General features: G+C 36.0%; 1 long non-coding RNA gene across 2 annotated transcripts in view; it reads left to right on the top strand.

The window, feature by feature from the left end:
• The window catches only part of LOC107585463 (uncharacterized), a 25,631-nt gene extending 12,791 nt beyond the window's left edge, over nucleotides 1-12,840 (top strand). For both annotated transcript variants that reach the window (XR_001609245.1, XR_001609244.1), the window contains one exon: nucleotides 12,251-12,840. This is a non-coding gene — a long non-coding RNA (uncharacterized lncRNA). The remainder of the gene's footprint in view (nucleotides 1-12,250) is intronic.
• Nucleotides 12,841-14,028: the final 1,188 nt, after the last annotated feature.

Genomic DNA, 14,028 nt, shown 5'->3' with positions numbered 1-14,028 from the left:
CGGTTAGTCGACGCAGCAAAATGAAGTCGAGGATTTAAAAAAAAAAAACTAATAGTCGAATAAAATCGACGAATCGCGACAGCCCTAAATATTATATTATAATATTATATATGCAGTATTATACAAAAAACTATGTATTGTATTTATAAATGAGGACATTCATAAATGTCATGTAATGGAGGTTTTCATAGCTTTGATAAGTGAAAGTGAAAAGTGAGGTGACATACTCGGAATTAGTGCTCTGCCTTTATCCCATCCAAAGTGCACACACACACCGTGAACACACACCCGGAGCAGTGGGTGTGATTCGCTTGATTCGCTTAATATTATCTACACATATATTTAACATTTCTGCTCTCACACAGACACAAAATGCAATACTGAAAATTGATTAGCCTAAATAAAAGTAAACTATGAATATATTACCCTAGAAAGTGCTGCCCTAACACAATTTCTGATTGCCCCCCCAGTCCAGCGAGCCTAGTACCGGGCCTGCCTCCAGACCACATTTACTTACTTTTTAAAAATGTTTTTGCTATTACATTATTGTTCAAAAGTTTGGGATAAGTTAGATTTTTGTTTTTATTTTTAACCTTCATCCTTCCCTTGGGTCATTTTGACCCACAATAGTTTTTTTTTAATTTTTTACAAAAAAAAAAAAAAATGCAGTGTTCATCTGAGTGGTACAAGACTTTGTGACTTTTGTTTCACTTGAATTTGGAACACACACACAAAAAATTTTTTAGTGGATTTATGTGGCTGTAATTAAAGAAATGTACAAATCCTTCCCTCGCGTGTCATCTCGACCGACCATAGGAATGAATGGAATGTGGAAAAAACTGCAGGGTTTTTTATTTAATTTTGTCACACTTGAACATGGATCACACACAATAAAGTGGATTCGAGGACTTTATGTGAGTGTAAAAAAAGTAACAAATCCTTCCCTTACGGGTCAATTTGAACCCCCATAGGAATTAATGTAATGTCGAAAAAACATTTTTATTAGATAAAAAAATAAAAAATAAATAAAAATTCTGACGCAATCCAGACAAAATTTATATCCAAACGAAGAGCTGAGACTACAGATTATTCCCAAGGCAAAAAACACTCCCCCCCCCCACATGCACACAAACGCATACATGGTACACGCACACACACACACACAGAGACACAATATAGCACACATGATTAAGGTGAACAAGGTAAATAAAAAATTTTATAAAACAAAAATCACCAAAAAAATCATAAAAAAAACCTAAAAAAATTTTTTTTTATAAAAATGGATCAATATAAGCGTTCTGGACCAAAAAAAAAGTTTCATTTTTGGCCTTTGGGTCATTTTGACCCGCGAGGGAAAGATTTGTTACAAAATGCGAGGGAAGGATGAAGGTTTAAAGGAATGAAACTTACTTTTTACTTTTATTCAGCAAGGATGCTTTTGATTAAAAATGCCAGTAATAGAGAAATCGTTACAGAAGATTTCAAATAAATGCTATTATTTACAACTTTTGAAAAGTATCATATTTTCTAAATATATATATATATTAAGCAGCACAACTGTTTTCCACATTGATAATAAGAAATGTTTCTTAAGCCTGAGACACACTGCACGATTTTCAGCTGTCCCAGACGAAAGATTGCCATCATGAAACAATCGTGGAGATTTCTGTGATTGTGGCTCAGAATTGGTGGTCTTATGTTGTACAGAGGTTCAAAGCTGGCTGTTTTCACGGTCTTGCGACCAAAGATACCCTACGATAATTTTCTGACAGTGTTAGAAATGAGTAAATTTGACTTTTTCAAGCTCTTCACCTTTGGGAAACTTTTTTTTGGTCTACGCACCTCAATTGGATTATTTTGAAGGCGCGGTGAGTCTCTGGCTGCTTCAGTGTTAGAAATTCAGCATGATCATCGCACAGTGTGTTTGCTGCTACGACCCACGTTTACTGACCAGCCAATAAATGGCGCTTAAAACATAAAACTGTTTACCTCAAGCTCTTATCCCTTCCTCTTTCGCGGCTTCCACTTGTCTTCAGCACTCATAAATTCTCCAACTGCCAAAGTGCGATTCATCATGCCTTTTGTTTACCAATAGTGCATGCTGATGACGTTTTATTCTTTTATAGTAACATGCGTCGTAGCATACGACTCAATAGGTGTCCTCATCTTACAGTCTGCATGCATGTCGTACCCAAGTTTATTAGATTCATGTCGCACAGTGTGACTTGCAATGATCTGGCCTGCTAAAGTCGTGCCGTGTGTAGACTTAGGCTTATGCATCAAATCAGCATATTAGAATGATTTCTGAAGGCTCATGTGACACTGAAGATGCTAAAAATGTAACTTTAAAATTACATAGTCCAGCGAGCCTAGTACCGGGCCTGCCTCCAGACCACATTTACTTACTTTTTAAAAATGTTTTTGCTATTACATTATTGTTCAAAAGTTTGGGATAAGTTAGATTTTTGTTTTTATTTTTAACCTTCATCCTTCCCTTGGGTCATTTTGACCCAGAATAGTTTTTTTTTATTTTTTACAAAAAAAAAAAAATGCAGTGTTCATCTGAGTGGTACAAGACTTTGTGACTTTTGTTTCACTTGAATTTGGAACACACACACAAAAAATTTTTTAGTGGATTTATGTGGCTGTAATTAAAGAAATGTACAAATCCTTCCCTCGCGTGTCATCTCGACCGACCATAGGAATGAATGGAATGTGGAAAAAACTGCAGGGTTTTTTATTTAATTTTGTCACACTTGAACATGGATCACACACAATAAAGTGGATTCGAGGACTTTATGTGAGTGTAAAAAAAGTAACAAATCCTTCCCTTACGGGTCAATTTGAACCCCCATAGGAATTAATGTAATGTCGAAAAAACATTTTTATTAGATAAAAAAATAAAAAATAAATAAAAATTCTGACGCAATCCAGACAAAATTTATATCCAAACGAAGAGCTGAGACTACAGATTATTCCCAAGGCAAAAAACACTCCCCCCCCCCACATGCACACAAACGCATACATGGTACACGCACACACACACACACAGAGACACAATATAGCACACATGATTAAGGTGAACAAGGTAAATAAAAAATTTTATAAAACAAAAATCACCAAAAAAATCATAAAAAAAACCTAAAAAAATTTTTTTTTATAAAAATGGATCAATATAAGCGTTCTGGATGGTACACGCACACACACAGAGACACAATATAGCACACATGATTAAGGTGAACAAGGTAAATAAAAAATTTTATAAAACAAAAATCACCAAAAAAATCATAAAAAAAACCTAAAAAAATTTTTTTTTATAAAAATGGATCAATATAAGCGTTCTGGACCAAAAAAAAAGTTTCATTTTTGGCCTTTGGGTCATTTTGACCCGCGAGGGAAAGATTTGTTACAAAATGCGAGGGAAGGATGAAGGTTTAAAGGAATGAAACTTACTTTTTACTTTTATTCAGCAAGGATGCTTTTGATTAAAAATGCCAGTAATAGAGAAATCGTTACAGAAGATTTCAAATAAATGCTATTATTTACAACTTTTGAAAAGTATCATATTTTCTAAATATATATATATATTAAGCAGCACAACTGTTTTCCACATTGATAATAAGAAATGTTTCTTAAGCCTGAGACACACTGCACGATTTTCAGCTGTCCCAGACGAAAGATTGCCATCATGAAACAATCGTGGAGATTTCTGTGATTGTGGCTCAGAATTGGTGGTCTTATGTTGTACAGAGGTTCAAAGCTGGCTGTTTTCACGGTCTTGCGACCAAAGATACCCTACGATAATTTTCTGACAGTGTTAGAAATGAGTAAATTTGACTTTTTCAAGCTCTTCACCTTTGGGAAACTTTTTTTTGGTCTACGCACCTCAATTGGATTATTTTGAAGGCGCGGTGAGTCTCTGGCTGCTTCAGTGTTAGAAATTCAGCATGATCATCGCACAGTGTGTTTGCTGCTACGACCCACGTTTACTGACCAGCCAATAAATGGCGCTTAAAACATAAAACTGTTTACCTCAAGCTCTTATCCCTTCCTCTTTCGCGGCTTCCACTTGTCTTCAGCATCTGCTTATCCCCCCCCGCCCCTCTTTTTCTCTCTCTCGGCCTCCATTTTCACTACTTCAACCTTTATCTTTTTATTTTACCTCCTCGCTTTTCCCTTCTCTTTCAACATACATGGTTTGGTTGTGGCAGTGTGCTCTGCCTTTTATATATAAATCTCCCTCTGTGACACTAAGCGTGGGTTATATTATTCCAGGCTGCTTTTTTTTTTTGATATCGTCACCCTATAAATTCGGTGGTGCGAGGTAAAGATGAAGGTGGCTGATGGTTCTGATGCAAATGGCAGCGCCATCATCATTATGGTGTAATACCCCATGAAATGGCAGGGATCATTACTGCAAGGGCTTTATGGCCGGCGCTGAGTGGATGGGCCAATGCTGAGCTATATTTTATGTGAGAGTCTGTAAATGAGCTTTATCCTGCTCTTTCGGGCTATTATTGAAGTGACGGTGTTTGCTTTGGTGGCTTGTCTCGGGTGGTGATCCGTACACATCGTGAATATGACATGTTTTGGTAGTATTTTATGATAACTGGCATTAATAATTCATGAGGGGAAGCATTTTATAATGCTTAACAGATGTAGATGATGCATATGAAAATGCCTTATGTGTAATATAATTAAAGAACTTTTAAACAACCCTTCCTTTACAAAAATACTTAAAACTATATGTTTAAACATATTTATACATACATAGGAATATTTACAATACTATATATATATATATATATATATGGCATTGCATTTTAACATTATTTACCAAATATTACATTTATAACATTTATATAATATTTAATATTATCAATAATATTAATATTGTGTAATGTCACTTTTAAAAACTTAAATATATTTTTAAACATTTTTATATTATTAATATATATTAATAATATATATGTAACATATATGTTATTAATATATATGTTACATATTCACATTTTTATTTATTATTTACAAAAAATGTATATACACACACACACAAAATATATTTATTGTTTTAGTAGTTTCAGTTTTATAAATTTAAAATAAAATTGAAAATTAATAATATTATTAATGTCAGTTTATATATTTCATGTAACAAAACTAAAACTGAATGTCACCAGTTTTTATATAAACACACATATATAAATATGCAAACCTGTTTTTTTTATATTAAAGTAATTTAATTCAACTTTATGACATTGATTACATTTACATTACATTCATCTGTTAAGCATTAGGCCTACATATTTCACATTATTATATAATATTAATCTAATATTTATATTTAATAACATTGAATAATGTAATATAATATTTTATATGAATACAATTAGCATTATTAATAACAGTGAAAGTGAACGCGTTACCTGTTTTGTTTTTTATCTTTTTAAATTAATATTCTTTTTAATGAAGTGGATAAACCGCCAAATGGCAGAGAAATCAGGAGGATAGAGGTTTACAGGAAATGCCAAGACAAATTAATTTCACTGATAAATCAAAACGCGAGCAGCAGTCCTGTCACATGTCAATCATTTGCATGTCATTTACATATTTAGATTGGAAAGTTTGAAGTCACACTGGTATTCCTGATATCATCCATCCATCCATCCATCCATCCATCCATCCATCCATCCATCCATCCATCCATCCATCCATCCATCCATCCATCCATCCATCCATCCATCCATCCATCCATCCATCCATCCATCCATCCATCCATCCATCCACCCATCCATCCATCCATCCATCCATCCACCCATCCATCCATCCATCCATCCATCCACCCATCCATCCATCCATCCATCCATCCACCCATCCATCCATCCATCCATCCATCCACCCATCCATCCATCCATCCATCCATCCACCCATCCATCCATCCATCCATCCATCCACCCATCCATCCATCCATCCATCCATCCACCCATCCATCCATCCATCCATCCATCCACCCATCCATCCATCCATCCATCCATCCACCCATCCATCCATCCATCCATCCATCCACCCATCCATCCATCCATCCATCCATCCACCCATCCATCCATCCATCCATCCATCCACCCATCCATCCATCCATCCATCCATCCACCCATCCATCCATCCATCCATCCATCCACCCATCCATCCATCCATCCATCCATCCACCCATCCATCCATCCATCCATCCATCCACCCATCCATCCATCCATCCATCCATCCACCCATCCATCCATCCATCCATCCATCCACCCATCCATCCATCCATCCATCCATCCACCCATCCATCCATCCATCCATCCATCCACCCATCCATCCATCCATCCATCCATCCACCCATCCATCCATCCATCCATCCATCCACCCATCCATCCATCCATCCATCCATCCACCCATCCATCCATCCATCCATCCATCCACCCATCCATCCATCCATCCATCCATCCACCCATCCATCCATCCATCCATCCATCCACCCATCCATCCATCCATCCATCCATCCACCCATCCATCCATCCATCCATCCATCCACCCATCCATCCATCCATCCATCCATCCACCCATCCATCCATCCATCCATCCATCCACCCATCCATCCATCCATCCATCCATCCACCCATCCATCCATCCATCCATCCATCCACCCATCCATCCATCCATCCATCCATCCACCCATCCATCCATCCATCCATCCATCCACCCATCCATCCATCCATCCATCCATCCACCCATCCATCCATCCATCCATCCATCCACCCATCCATCCATCCATCCATCCATCCACCCATCCATCCATCCATCCATCCATCCACCCATCCATCCATCCATCCATCCATCCACCCATCCATCCATCCATCCATCCATCCACCCATCCATCCATCCATCCATCCATCCACCCATCCATCCATCCATCCATCCATCCACCCATCCATCCATCCATCCATCCATCCACCCATCCATCCATCCATCCATCCATCCACCCATCCATCCATCCATCCATCCATCCACCCATCCATCCATCCATCCATCCATCCACCCATCCATCCATCCATCCATCCATCCACCCATCCATCCATCCATCCATCCATCCACCCATCCATCCATCCATCCATCCATCCACCCATCCATCCATCCATCCATCCATCCACCCAGCGACCAAAAATATTAATTTGCGAGTGAAGTTTTTGCTGAGGTTGCCACTGGCAACTATATATATTTACATGTTATGACTTAAAAATTTGCATGTAATGCCTTTTTTCCTGATTGTTTTACGATCGCGTCATTTGCTATGTTCACGTATTAAACTGAGACGATGCGCATCAAAGTTTTAGTGGAAAAAAGAGTTTCAAACAGTCCTCATCTCTGTCGCACAGCAGCATTGTCGCACACCTGTAAAACACAGCTCAGTTGTTCAGCGCGAGAGAGATCGAAATGACGGAGACGTGCAAGTAAAAGTGTGGAAAAGCAGAGTCTATTTCGTGCACAACTTGAACAAACGGGTAAAGCTGTCAACTGTGTGGATATTGGCAATATCGTTAACAATTCTCGTTTATAATCATTACTAATATGGCTTCTTCTTATCAAGATCTTAGTCTATATGCTGTTCGGTTAATGCGTGAACTTCATATTATTTGAAGCACACTTGCTGTCCATTAACCGCAAAATGCTTTGTTACTTTTTAATGAACAAAGTATCAGCTTTAAAATTATGGCAAATTCAAACAATAAATAGTTTTAGCACTTTTTCTGCAGCAGGCGCAGTCACCTCAGTTCAAGCGACAAAGTGAACCATTTATATCTTTCTCTTTACTACTGTAGTACATAATGAACATGAATTAACATCAAAACGTAGCCTATTTTATAAGAAAGCCTACAGTACAACTTACTGAAATGTCTCATGTAAAAGCTCATTCAGTGTTTCAAACTGCGTAAAACGTGTAAAGCTTGTAAACATTGCAACATAATATACATTTACCACAGAATAACCATTCAGTGTCCATAATCTCATCAGTCAGCTAGAAAAATAGCTATAAAGAAGAGCATTTTGCTATATTTATGCGCTATTGGATGTTAATATTTTACTTAACCTCTAGACTACATGATTCAACGTCTCCTGTACAAAATTGCATTTTACTAATGAAGAAAAACAGACTGAATGTGTGAAAGACACATGACAACACTTACAGGATGCACTGAGGAGGAGCCCAAACTACACTCAGTGGCCAAGTGATGCTTATGGTCCATGATATTTCTACAGATTCTGTGTCATGAACAATTCTTTGTGACTATATATTTCAAGTTGGAAAAGACGTTTAATTCCCACTTTAAGTGAACCTTAGTTCCCAGGTCATCTACAAGATTGATTAAAATGCTGATAAATTCAAGAAAAGATGAGACATAATCACATGAAAGTATGATTGAAATGTTAAAAAATTATAATAAAATAAACAAAACACGTTTATTCTGTGGCACCTAAAAAAATTATTTGGCACCAAAAATATTTTCTTATAGGAGCCAATTGTTTGGAGCCCTCTATCTATCTATCTATATCTATCTATCTATCTATCTATCTTTCATTCTATTGTTCTGTTGTTCTATCTATCTGTCTGTCTGTCTGTCTACCTATCCATCTATCTTTCATTCTATTGTTCTGTTGATCTGTCTGTCTGTCTGTCTATTAGCAGATTGTATTGCTGTTAATCATGAATCTGTATACTCTCATCACTGAAGAACTATTGTAGCCGACTGAACGACTGAGGGAGCGGGGCTACTATTTCTCTCTCTCTCTCTCTCTCTCTCTCTCTCTCTCTCTCTCTCTCTCTCTGTGACATCCCCCTTTGCTCGTTCTCTCCTCCTGCTCTTTTCTCCTCCTCTGTTCTTGGCTTTCTGCCCGCTCCACTGCAGTTCCTCCTTCGGGAGCAGCAGACAAAGTCACCAGGCTCTAGGAACAGACCTTTCAAATTCATAAAATTCATAGGATTTTTCACAAATGGGTGAACACAATTTTCTACCAATTTCCTCATTATGCAAATATGCAAAATATCGCATTTAGGCCAATTACGGTCCCACACTGTTCCAAATCCACCAGTTTAGGCCATAATTGCAGAAACTATCAAATAATTACGCTCGCTAATTGGGAATATTTGTGACAGATAAAACAAATTCTCGCACAAATTACATTTCATTCAAGGAACCACTGTGCGCCGCTGCATTTTTATCGAAGTCTAATTTATCTTACATAATGAACTGAACTGAGTACTTGTTATCGAATTTGAACAGTTCATATGTCCCTAATGTGGAATGATGAAATAAATTAGAGCGAAATTTATACAATATTTTCCTGATCTAGGCCTACTTCGAGAGGCTCCCGCCGTTCAGAGGAAATCTTTTATTGCTATTACATTATGTGTCATGAATTGCAGCTCTAACTGTCGTGAAATCTGATGGAAGCTGATGGGATGTGTTTCCCTCTTTAGAGAGGCTCATCACAGCTCCCACAGCAGAGGCCGTGCTGACATTTACTGTGAATGCCAATGAAACAAGTAAAACATATAGACTGTCCTCCTAAATCCAGACAAAATATTGGTTTTTGGATATTATTATTATTATAATTATAAAACACATAGCCTATTCTCCTAAAGTGAAGCCAAAAAAAAAAGTTGGTCAAATGTATATTTTTACATTTTGATAATAGTCAATATATTACTAACATATTGCATATATTTATGTCATTATTATAATTATTATAAAATGCATAGTGTATTCTCCTGAGTGCAGCAAAAAAAGTTTTTAGGCATATTTATATTTTTTACATCATGATAGTGGTTGCATAGTAACATAATATTTGTTGGTGTTGTTGTGGTTGCAAAAATATTTGTATAGTATGTTGTTCATACAATAAGAATATGATGATGATGATGATTATAAAAAGCATAACCTATTATAAGTTTATAATTTGAACAAAAATATTAATTTAGTATGTCATTAACATACCAATAGGAAGAATATGTTATTATAATAAGTTAATAACATTAATATATTGTTGTTTAAAAAACAGCCTATTTTTCTAAACTGCAGAGAACAAAAAGGTTTTAAGGAATAATTATATTTTTTTAATCATGGTTGATGCATAGGTAACTACAGTAATTAATAAATTCTACAGAAATATTCATATAATAAGAATAATATGAAAATTATTATTATTATTATTCAAAACAATAAAAAATTTAATCAAATTAAAAATAAAGGCCTATGCATAAATAGTGTATTAACCTTTTTTACAAAAATATTCATATAGTAAGAATATGATGATTATGATTTAATAAAAGGGACTAAAATACTACTGGTTTGCTCTAAATCTCAGTGTCTTCATGTTACCTAAAGGCCAGGAAGGTCATCTGTGGAAAAGGCTGTTTATCTTGCTCACCTGTTCTAGGTCTATGTGTGTGTGATTTGTTTAATCCGTGGAAATGGTGTTGGCGCTGTAAACAAGCCGTGCGCGGAATGAAGGCGGCCATCCACGCGTGGCAACGCTGCCTATTTGTCAAAAAATCTTCCATAAATAAATACTGGGCCGGGCTGGGATAGGTGATGTCTCCATTTTAAACAGGGGCTTAAACTCGGAGGGCACATGAAAGACCATCATTCAGAGGTGACTGTTTAACTCCATAAATCACGCTGATGAGGTCTGGGAACATGTATGACACCGTTTCCTTTCACACAGAATCTCTTCATTTATTAAAAACAGTGCAGTGAATTTAGAGCCAGAATATATATAATTAAGAAACAATTAATGCCACACAACGTTTTTTCTTTGTCATTTTTACAAGGGAATGCAGGGAGATAGGGAGGTTCTCAGATATGTCTATGTTTAATTCAATGCCACGGTCGCTAAGTATTTTTTAATTGACAAATTAGCGAGTTCTAATATACTGGAATTTAATCCTAATTAGTTAAGCGGCTGCTCAAGGTTTGAACATTGCACCATTTATTAAGAGGTCAATTTATTATTTGTTAAGAAGGCTTTATGAAAAGAAAGGGCTATTTTTCAAATCGCTCCGCCCTTTAACCGTGTCGTGCTGTTTGCTGTAGTCATTATGACTTCACTTTGATTTCAATCCCACAATAATATGGTCACTAATGGCTCTGATATTGATGCTAATTGTAACAGTCAATATTGAGGCGCAGCGGGAAACCTCAGTCGGGTCAGGTCTGTGCTGCAATCCTACACACGCTGCTGATTTCTTTCTTTATTTGCATTTATTTTGTGCAGGTTTTAAATGCATGTTAATTGAGACAATTAAGTCTACATCTTTTATTTTTCCTTTTATACTTTTGAGAAAAACATCAACAGGCAGTTTAAACCAGTTGCAGCCAATTAACTCCAAAAATAATGCATTTATATTGCTAAATTAATACATTTCGAAAGCATACCTGCTTTAGCAGATCTTACAGGCCCTTTGCATTTATTTTTAAATTGAAGTAATTAAACATATAAGCTTGTTTTTTGTGGACTATACATGTCCAATTAAAACCTAAAATACTTTTTGTATTGTAACGTGACTTTGAGTTTGTAAAAAGGCACTATATAAAACAATTATTATTATTATTATTATTGCATTTTAGGTTTAAATTTAGCATCCCAAAACATTTGCACAAAGCAGGCTTATGTTTAATTTACTTACAATTAAAAATGTGACATTATTATTATTTAAGTAGATTTTTTTACATTTTATTAATTTATTGTCATTTTATGTTTATTATTTATTAAATGCTTTTTTTAATTGTAAACCGAGATTGAGTTTGGAGAAAGGCCTTATATAAACTAAACATTTATTATTGTTGTTATTATTATCATTAATAATAATAATATTATTATAGCATTTTAGGTTTTAATTTGGAGCTCTAAACATTTGTAGTCCATGAGGAGCAGGCTTAGGTCTTTAATTACAATTTACTTGCAACTATTATTATTATTTTACAATTGTATTCATTTGTTATTATTTAATTTTATATTTATTTATTTGTAAAATTCTATATTCTCCAAAGAAACGTAAAGCAACTTGAGAATGCTATACAGCAAAAAATTGGTTAAAGAAGCTTTTTTAAGTTTTAAGTGTAAGAGTGTAAAGCAAAAACATGCATATGTCTGATCATATTTTGTGTTTACAGCAGGTTATGTTTGGAGACACTCTCTCTCTCTCACACACATTTAGGGTACCAGTCCCTGGGTCCCCGTCCCCCATCCGTACACAACGTCCTTCGGCTCTCGCAGGCGCATCATGTGCCGCCGGAGCGGACAGATGAAGAAGAGGATATTAAGTGACTCTATCTAACATCCAGGACACAATGGCGGTGATTGATGGAGGACAAAGTGGGAACAGCAGGACAGAGGATGGGAGGGGGGCGTCCGTTGGGGGTCTCTGTCGAGAGCTGGTGCGCCGTCCCCGTCCGCCGTGTTTACTCACTGATGCTCTCGACAAGACAGCCATTGACACTGGGATGGATGAGTCCCGATCCACCGCGCGGAGCCAGAGGTTAGCAGGGCTGAAATATAGAGCTCCTCCACGACACGCTCCCTTCACCTAATCTTCCGGCAAAATATTTATCATTATCAATTGGGGCCTGCTCTCTGACATTAGAATAGCACGTATGGATAAACCCTCGGGAGGATTATCGATCCGCCCGGCAGCAGCTTACACAAGACTCGGGGTCATGCGGGACAATAAGAATAAAAGCATGGTATATCCAGCCCTCCGCTCAGGTTTATTAAGTAAAACAATGAACCAAATCACACCGGCATGACACAGACAACCCACTAAATCCCACATATGCTTCTGAAGGACCCCAGCGCTGCACATTTTGCTTATTTTCACACTGATTTACTGGTTAAAAGTTTTAAATAATTAATTTTTTTTAATAAAAGAAGACCAAGGGTGCGTAACACAGTAAAAACCGTAATATTGTGAAATTCAAAATTACGATTCAAAATAACTGTTTTCTATTTGAATATATTTTAAAATGCATATGGTAAAAAATGTATAGCCTGAATGCACTGTAAGTCGCTTTGGATAAAAGCGTCTGCTAAATGCATACATTTAAATTTTTATTTAATTTAATTTAAAATGTAATTTATTACTGTGACGCGAAGCTGAATTTTCAGCATCATTTCTCTTCAGTGTCACATGATGCTTCCGAAATCATTTTAATATGCTATGCATGCTAATATACTATATTCTAATTTGATTTGATGATCAAAGAAACATTTCTTATTATTATCAACAGTTGTGCTCAGTAAGATTAAAAAGATAATAATACTTTTATTCAACAAGTATGCATTAAATTGACAGTAAAGGTATTTATAATGTTATAAAAAATTATTTTTCAAGTAGTTCCTGTTCTTTTGAACTTTTATTCATCAAAGAATCCTGAAATAAACATGTATTATAATAAGAACCATTATTACTATAGAATAAATAATTGATAATAATTAAGCAGCAAATCAGCATATTAGAATGATTTCTGAAGATCATGTGACACTGAAGACTGGAGTAATGATGCTGAAAACTCAGCTTTGCATCACAGGAATAAATTAAATTTTTAAATGTTTTCCAAAAAAAAAAAGTTATTTAAATTGTAATAATATTTTACAATATTACTGTTTTTACCCTATTTTTGATAACGAAAAAGCTGGTCATGTAAAGGCTTCAAGACCTGAAGTGAGTGTGTCAGATGAGGGAGGCCCCAAAATGTGCAGCTCTGGGCTTTTCCAGGACCAGGATTGAGAGAAAACTAAATAAGGTTAGTGGAAGGTGTGTAAAACATTTGAAGAGCATATTTCATGTTTTCTCTTCCTGACTGAAACAGATGTAAAATCTAAATTCACATTGTGCACTGTGTATTTTTTCTCCTGTAGACTCGGTCTGGGTGGAATTGAGAAGATGGCAGGTCGATATTAGAAATGTCTGTTATGTATCTGTCATATTTCCAGCTT

The sequence above is a fragment of the Sinocyclocheilus grahami genome, unplaced genomic scaffold (genome assembly GCF_001515645.1).
Source record: "Sinocyclocheilus grahami isolate Dianchi unplaced genomic scaffold, SAMN03320097.WGS_v1.1 scaffold70.1, whole genome shotgun sequence".
Lineage (NCBI taxonomy): Eukaryota > Metazoa > Chordata > Actinopteri > Cypriniformes > Cyprinidae > Sinocyclocheilus > Sinocyclocheilus grahami.
The sequence above is the reverse complement of the archived record's forward strand: the minus strand, read 5'-3'. Positions and strand labels throughout refer to the sequence as shown.